The 9121-nt window shown below is 32.4% G+C and overlaps 1 protein-coding gene across 1 annotated transcript in view; it reads left to right on the top strand.

Moving 5' to 3' along the window:
• Positions 1 to 9121, top strand: part of MGAT4C (MGAT4 family member C) — a 625909-nt gene that overhangs the window by 24882 nt on the left and 591906 nt on the right. The window lies entirely within an intron of this gene.

The raw sequence follows: 9121 nt of genomic DNA, 5'->3' as shown, positions 1-9121 counted from the left end.
AATAATGCTGCAATGAACATATGGATTCACATGTGTATTTGAAGTAGTGTTTTGATTTTCTTTGGATAAATACCCAGAAGTGAGATCACTGGGTCCTTCTTTGTCTCTTGTTATAACTTTTATATTAAAGTCTATTTGGTATAAATATTGCTACTACAGCTTTTGTTTATTGTTTCTATTTTTATAAAATATCTTTTTCCATCTCTTTACTTTCAGTCTGCATGTCTTTCGATCTGAAGTGTATCTCCTGTAGGCAGCATAAGTAAGGGTGTTGTTTATTTTTTATCCATTCAACCACCCTATCTTTTGATTGGAGCTATTAAGCCATTTACATTCAAAATAATTGTTGATAGACGTAGTTATTGTCATTTTATTATTCATATTTTTAATCCACCCCCCCTTCCCTTCCTTCTTCCCTTGCTCCAACATTTCTTGTAATACTGGTTTGTTGTTGATGAACTCCTTTAGCTTTTCTTTGTCTGAGAAGCTCTTTATCTGTCTTTGGAATCTAAACTATAGCTTTGTTTGGGTAATCTTAGTTGTAGGACCTTGCTTTGCATCATTTTGAAATTTCCTGCCAATCCTTTCTGGCCTGTAAAGTTTCTGTTGAGAAATCAGCTGACAGTATTATGAGAGCTTCCTTGTAGGTAACTCATTGTTTTTCTCTTGCTGCTTTTAAGATTCTCTCTTTATCTTTAACCTTTGGCATTTTAATTATGATGTGTTTTGGTGTGAGACAATTTGGATTCATCTTGTTTGGGACTCTGTGCTTCCTGGGCTTGTATGTCTATTTTCTTTACCAGGCTAGGGAAATTTTCTGTTATTATTTCTTCAAATAGGTTTTTAATTTCTTGATCTCTCTCTTCTCCTTATGGTCCCTCTCTGACACAAATGGTGATACGCTCGATGTATGGTGGCCCCTTTAAGTATCCTCATTTTTAAAATTTTTTTTCTTTTGCCACTGGTGTATTCTCAGAAAACACCCAATACTAGTTAGTTGTTGAGTGAATATTCATTGAGTAAGTAAATGATTCACTTTCCCTTTTTATTCTTGCTTCTCTTATTGACTGAGTTCTCTCTCTCTGTATGCCACAGAAAGAATAGTAATAATCTTCATAATTGTATCATAAAGTTATATGAATTAATATTTGAATATAACATTAGCAGCAGTTTGGGAAGTGTCTGCTATGTTTGATACAATCTTTTAAAAAGATTGCTTTGTTGATTCTCTACAATATGAGATAATCTAAAGCTAAAGACATCATGCTGGCAATTTAAATATTATAATCTAAGAGAAAAAAGAAATAAATTGAACCCTTATGGGACATATTTACTTCCAATATAATATTAAATCATGCACCAAATGTAAATGAAATATAGTAAAATTCAATAAGTAAATCAGGAAATATGGAGATGGGGGACACTCTAATTTCTCTGGGTCTCATATTGAAAACTGTTTTGAACAATAAAAAAAAAATTGTTCAGATTTAAATAGTGCTTAAAAACCTCAGTCTTAGCATATTCTCTGAAATATATTTCCTATGTAGGAATTGCAGAGGTTTTAGCTAAAAAATGCTTGTCATCTCAAAACTGTTCTTTAAGCTATCATTCTTTTAGTTTTCTTTTAAACCGTTATTTATGATGCAGATACAGCTTTCGAGAAGAGTATCTCAGATGAGAGTACAATATTAGAAACTATGTAAGAGTTTAGCATGTGTCATAAATTGTACTATGTGATCTTTTCTACAGCTTTTCATGTTTGTCCATAATGTAGATATATGTGTTAAGGATCTTATGAAAATTACTATATTTAAACTTAATTTCCAGCATGATCTCTTTTGCTTTAAATTATCTAAAATTGCAGAGACTCAGCAAAGCAATCTTTTTAAAAGTTGGCAGGGTGGCCTGCCCCTAGACCCATAGCAGGTGGGGAGGAATCCATCGTGGGGCCCAATGAGGCCCCATCATTCTGACAACTGCAGGCGTAACCTTGATGGGTCAGTAGACTTGGCTCTGACTTCTGCTTGGGGTTCAGTCTCGACACTGTGTAATCGCTCTTAGCATTGTGTAATTTTATTTCATCTCAAGCATAGGTTACTTTTGTAAACAGGAAAAAAAAAACGGAATAAAAGAAGCTGTATGCTAGATTCCATCATGAAATTGTAAAAAAATAAAATAAAATAAAAGTTTGTATCAAACAATATAACAGACATTTCCTAAATTGTTGCTAATGTTATATTCAAATTTGAATTCAGATAACTTACATGATGCAATAATTATATGCAGATTATAACAAGCAGAAATGTCTAGAAAAATATATAAAAAAGCAAGAGTAATGGTAATTGTGCTGGTGAGAACAAAAGAAGATAGGGAGGTTTCAGGGTAATAAATAGATAATTATCCCAAATATCTAAGCTGCATTTTATTGATTTCACATTCTGAACTTCTCCTTAATATACTTCAGACTTTGTTAATTAGTCACTGGTTCTTTTAATCGGTGTGCACATTCTGCTGGCAGAAGTCCTTCCTATTAAGTGACTCTGGTTTAGTAGCTTGTGCTACTCCTGAATGAAACTTGTGTTCAAACTGTTGCAAGACTTAGATCACTTGGTTCACATACATTAAAAAATAAAACGTTGGTATATTTAAATTAATAAAATAACTTTTGCAAAATATTCTATTTAATTCACCTTGGCATTTCTTCAATACTTTGCATTCATGATAACCAAGTGATAATATGATGACCAGCTGAAGTAGAAATAATGAATACATTTTTTAAATGCCAATGAACAGTCAGTGTTCTAAGCACCCACCACTCAGCCTTTATTACAATAGTATATTCCATTCATTCTTTCACTTTCTCTAAAGAAAAGAAAAACAGTTTGCCTGCATTCCTACTCATATTGCTTAGATTTAGGAGCCCTATATATATTGAGCACCAGTAAAATACTATGCAGAGAAAAGGTAACAATAAATAATATTAAATCACTAAGGGAGTTCAGAGTATACCAGGAAAGATTTTCATATAAAATTATGTTATAAGATTTAGAAGTTAATAAAAAAGAGAAATGCTAGTTATTAAGCCTGGTGAATATCTAGGTTTATTCAGTTTGTGTGTGTGTTGGGTGGGGGGCGGGGAGTGGTGGAAAGTGGGGCATGAAATTGTTCCTTGGGCAATGGCACCTAACCAGATATTAATCTAGAACATTAAGTAGAAAGTATGCACATTAAGAAAGTTGGGAAGAATATTGCTGGCAGAGAAAACACAGGCTAAGAAGAGATGGGATACAATGAGAATTATGAATAAAAGCTAAAAAGATTAAATGTAAGCTGTGAATCATGGTTAATATAAGCAGTTTTGTATTTGATCATAACGTGTTATCAGGGCTGGCTTCATCAGTATGCTGCCTGTGATAGCTTTAAATGTCATGGAAAGGATCTAGTCAGTTATTCTGATCACCAGAGAAAGCCGCTAAATTGCTATTATATATGGGAAGGATGTTTCTATGGTCCAAATGTTTGTGTTTCCTCAAGTATATATATGTTGAAATCCTAATGTCCAGTGTGATGATATTAGGAGATAGGGCCTTTGGGAAGTGCATATGAGAGTGGAACCCTGATGAGTGAATTTAGTGTTCTTATAAGAGGCCCTCCACAGAGATCCTTTACCCTTTCCATCATGTTAAGATATAATAGAAGTCTGAAATATGTAAGATGGCCCTCCCCTGACCATGCTGGCACTCTGATCTCGAACTTCCAGTCTCCAAAAATGTAAGAAACAAATTTCTATTGTTAATAAGTCACCCGGTCTATGGTAGTTTATTATAGTAGCCTGAATGGACTAAGACAGATATAAGATGATTTATACCTTGGCAGCAATTGGAGAGATAGTTATAGATAGTTATGAGTAAGAAATGTAAACAAGTATACACAGATGATAAAGAAAATATAAATAAATGACATGGTAATAATGTTGAAGAAATCTATTTGAGTATATAAGAGATAAATGTATGTGGTTGTAAGATTGAAGAGTCTTGATTCCTCAATGTTGGGTGACTTGATGTCAGTAACTACAATAAAGAATATCAGAGGAGAAAGATTTCATAAGGAAAAAGGACTTCAGACTTGAACATTTTGTCAATAAAGTGCTTCATGTCATTTAAAGATATGTTACAGGCTTGTTCCATTAATTAAAAACAAGAGAACAGTTTAAAATATCTAGAGTTAAAATAGAATTATAGGACATATTTACATGTTATGTTGGTTAAAGATAAGAAATATTTAAAGAGAAGAAGATAGAATAGGAAATGATAAGAGCCTGTAGTGCCCATGGTTGTAATGGGTATACAAAAAATATATAGAAAACACAACAAATGTATCTGGGATATTTAATAAGTTCAACTGAAAAAAATATCTTTTGCTTTTGGCAGTTGTTGACTTTCATATGCATACATATAATTATGTGATCAATATAGAAGACATAGGTAGCAGAGTGAGAATTGAGTATAGAGAAGTGGAAACAGTAAGAAACAAACAAACAAAAAATTATGAGAAAAATAGAAGGGAAAGATTGTGTAATAGATATAGGGGTTGAGGATCATAGAGGCAGATTTTTACTTTCATTTTTTTTCATTATGGAAAGCCCTTGAGAATGCTCAGGGCCTATGGGGAAAAGCCAATAAATGGAAGAAACAAATGCATAGAAGGGAGGAGACAAAGGCAAAGTAGAAATGAGATGACTGATGGAGAAGAGGAAGCAATGGTTTTTAATAGCTGTGATTTTTTTTCTTTCAAGCTGCATTTTATTCCTTTTGTATAAGTAGAGGAAAATCAAGTAATGATGCCAATTCAGCATTGGAATTTTCACTCACTTTATTGGTCATAAAGAGAAATCTTCACACCTGCCCATAACCAGAGTGTTTCTTTTCCACATTCTTCACGATTAGGCCACAAATCGTATTTCTGCAAACACTATGAGAGAATATTGCATGCCTGTTTCTCTCTGTGTCATGAGTACCAGGTCTGGCACTTAGTAGATGCTCAATAAGCATTAGTGAAGGAAGAGAAAAGAAAGAAGGAAAGACAATAAAGCATAGGATGACAGAGTTACTAGCACATGAAGTATAATTTGATGTGGCTGGTAGCACACCGAGTATGAGACCATGGAGGTGGAAAAAAATGCAGGTTGGAGATCTTAAAGGCCAGGTTTGTTGCCAGAGACTTTTTCCTATATTGGAATGATTGTACTTGTGGCCAAATAATTCAACTGCACGTTTACATTTTATTCCTCTATCCTCAGGATCAGCAAACAATACTTAAGCCAGCATGTAAATTTTTTTCAAAGTTCACATGAAATCTATTTTTCAATACTCTTAAAAATCACCAGGTTTTTCATGATTCTCTTTATAATTTTCCATATGGCAGTGTATGATTCTGCTTTCAAACCTGATTTTTGAGGAGGTTTGGAGGCTTCGTGTAAAGATTTCCAGCAGAGAGTGGTATTTAAAATCTGCTAAGCTAGGAACACCTGTGCCACTCTGTACAGCCAAAAGATTCAGAGCAAGCGGCATCTGATTTTTCTACACAAAGGCAGAAATTTCAGGGAAAGGCTTGTGAGTCAGTGAAGGGATAGACGTTGGCTTATATCAAGCGATAATTGAAAATAATCAGAGATGACTCAGTTATATTCATTCTCTCTCCCTACATCCCTTTTTATAGTTATCTCTCCATATCTCGCACATCCTGAATTCCTAAATCCATGTACTCATTGCTATATTTAAGCTTGGGTCTACGAATTAAAAAAAAATTAAGTTGAATTAAAAAAAAATCTTAAATCAGTGGTGGAGGTTAGCACAATACTAAAGAATAGGTGAAATAATTTTTTTTTAAATACCTGATATTTTAGATTCCACTAGAGTTGTTTTTGTGGTGGAAGTACTAGAATGTCATTGAGTAGTACAATTATGTCAGAATTTCACAAATTTAAGTGTAGTACAAGTTTAACTGTTAATGGCATACCATATTATTTCTTCTCCAGCTTTTCTTAGTTATGACACAGAACAAATTCATTACTATTTTCATAATTAAATTAGAACCAGAATATTATAATTATAATTAGAAAATAATCAGTGTGGAGTTTCTAGTAGAAAATAATTCTCTAATTATAAAGGAAAACACAAAAAAATGAGTGGTTTGTATATTTTCAAAAATTTAGTAATAAATTTAATGCTGTTATCCATGAAAATTAATAAATGCATTTTTGAGTTAAGCATCATACTTATAACAGATTTATTTTAAATTTGTGTCTGTAATTACTATAGAATCAATATTAGGTCAAATATATCCTTGAAGCAGGAGCTCACAGCAACATGATGAGTGGTTCCAATTTTATTGAATATTTCTAATATTCACAATGGTGTTGGCTTTTCTATCACAAAAACATAGCTCCAACCACAACAAAACTTTATAATTCTGATGCTACATTTTATCATATCAAACCAAAGCAAATCTTTGATTTGGGTGCTCGGTTAATTTTACTTTAACTTATTCAAATTAACTTATTAGGCTTTAGAACAATGAAAGAAAATTTCAGAGTTCCCTCAGTGTTCTTGTAAGCACACATTTTAGAGGAATTTTTCATTTAAAAATATTAATTCTTTTGGTGCTATTTTCTATTAAGGAAACATTAACATTAGTCATGATTTAAAAAGTAGTATTTTAAAGGGGAATCAAAATTGTCATTATTGTAGAAATGTATTCTAGGTATTAACTGCTGATTGAATGTTAATATTAGATCAAATTCCCATTTTTAGAAAGTTGATTGTAACTGAACAATAAAGCAAGTTGTAGCAAGAAGTTAATTTAATCTCTTTCACTTTTTCATAGAAAATAAACATAAATACACTATTCGTAAAACTTAATTTTATTAAAATTTCTGCTGATAAAAATGAATACATAAAATACCTAGTTTATTTGTGTAAGATATTTAAAGCATATTAAAATGTCAATTTCTATGTAAAATGTCAAAGAGGACATTCAGACTATCACATTCAACATAAACACTTAAGTGTTTTGATGTCTGAGAATACTATATTTGCACAAAATTTTAACTAAGTATTCAAATAAATATTAATTTATTACTATTGCAAGTATATTCATTTTATTATTCCACCATAACGGCATAATTTCTATAGTTATTTATTTGTATTCATTCTTAAAATGTGTGCCATATCAAATCAAATTTACTATTACATATTTATGGAAAACATTGCCAGGTACATAAAAGTGTATTCAGAAATGATTAACTGAAAGTAAATTAGTTCGTTGTGATTTTAAATCATTATTTTCTTCATAGTTTTAAAATCATCCATGCTTTCTTCTGTCACTATGCCTAATGTCAGTAAAAATGCCTATATTCATTTTTAGTATCTTTAATTTTTCTTAGAAAACTAACATAAAATTAAAACTAAACATAAAATATTACTAAAACTCAACTGTATTAAAGTACTAATAGCAACTATATAAGTAGTATTTTACATTTGAAAAAGAGTAGAGAGTTTAGACCAAGTTAAAATTAACTTATAATTTTCACTGAGTTGGTGTAGATTTCGTTTGCCTTAATTACTCAATAAATCACTTTCTTTTTGAGTAATGAGACACTTCTTCTGAACAGCAGTAGCATCTTTAGATAACACTAAGCAGGATAAACTAAAAAATGGACTCTGGTATAATTATCTTTAAAACAAGTGTTAATCAACTACAGTATTCACTAGGGAATTAAATATGTCAGATTCCAAAGTTCGAAGACAAATATGGGGATAAGATATTATTTTCTATCAGATTAATAGAATGTTGTAAGACCTAGAGTAACTTCAAAGTTGAAGAAATTGAATGTCCTTAGAATACTCTTATTAATTAGATTTTCTGGGTAATTAAATTTTAGCCAGAAGAAAGTGTTCCAACATGCACAAACACATAGTACTTTGTACGAGTCCACATATTTGCTTAGTATATGTATATTTTAATTGGGGCTTAGTATCCTCTCAATGGCTTGAATTCTAGCTGTAGATATATTAGGGGGAATATATGTTTATGTGGATATACCAGAAGATTTACTCTTTTCTAATGAAATCCATAATAGCAGCCCATTACCTCATAAAGACTAATGTATATTGACTCATCTTTCTGTGCAAAGATCTCATTTCTCTTTCATTTTCCCTGGCTGCTGGGCTCACAGTCCACTCTGTTTTACCTAGCCAGGAGATTGGGCTCCTCTCCATCTATTAGATAAATTATCCCCGTTTCGATGTTTCTTTCAAATGTGTTTCTCTCTCTTTATAATTTCCTTAGAGGCACTTTGTAAAATTTCTTCAGCGGGTTCAGACTTCTGGAAATAATAGCTGAGAAAGGGATGTTTTGTTGGCAACTATGCTTTCTTTCCTGCTACAAATCTATCCACAGACAAGGACGCATAGAAATTGTTAACTGAATGGGGAAAGAAAAAGTGAAAAGTGCAGGGGAAATAAAAAAAGAATCTCTGTTCCTTTCAAGATTGCATTGGATCTCAGATGCATATGATATTCTGGATATTTGTTCTGAAGTAACTTCTCTGCTCTTGGGCCTGGACTGGTGACCTTGGGAGGAGACTTGTCCTCTTTGGCTTTTCAAAGAGATTTTTCAGCACCTGTTGCTGGTGTCTATGATTGTGGTCATTTTTCTAACTTACAAAACACCCCAAAACGGGAGTCTCAGTCCTAACCCCAACCCTTGCCTTATCCTTTAGCCTTCTTAGAACCTACATGTTCCCTAACTAGAGCATAGAGGAACTTCTGGGCTCATCATAGGCTTTGTTGAGTCTAGAGAGAGTTAGAAGAGCTACTTTAGATTCATCTCCCTGGAAACTCCCCAATAGCCCAGTGATGTTATTATCTACATGATGTGAGAATTGGTTATGCAGTATGTTTTTTTCTAGAGCAGTGTTTTTCAACACTGATTGAATTTTAAAACAAACAAACAAACAAACAAACAAACAAAAAAACACTTGATAACTGTTTAAAAATATGGGTGCCTAGACCCCATTACCAGAGATTGAATTTAATTAGTCTGCAGCAGGGCCTTTGTA

This window comes from Pteropus alecto, unplaced genomic scaffold, assembly GCF_000325575.1.
Source record: "Pteropus alecto unplaced genomic scaffold, ASM32557v1 scaffold76, whole genome shotgun sequence".
In the NCBI taxonomy this organism is placed as follows: domain Eukaryota; kingdom Metazoa; phylum Chordata; class Mammalia; order Chiroptera; family Pteropodidae; genus Pteropus; species Pteropus alecto.
This window is presented reverse-complemented; position numbering and strand designations above follow the sequence as displayed.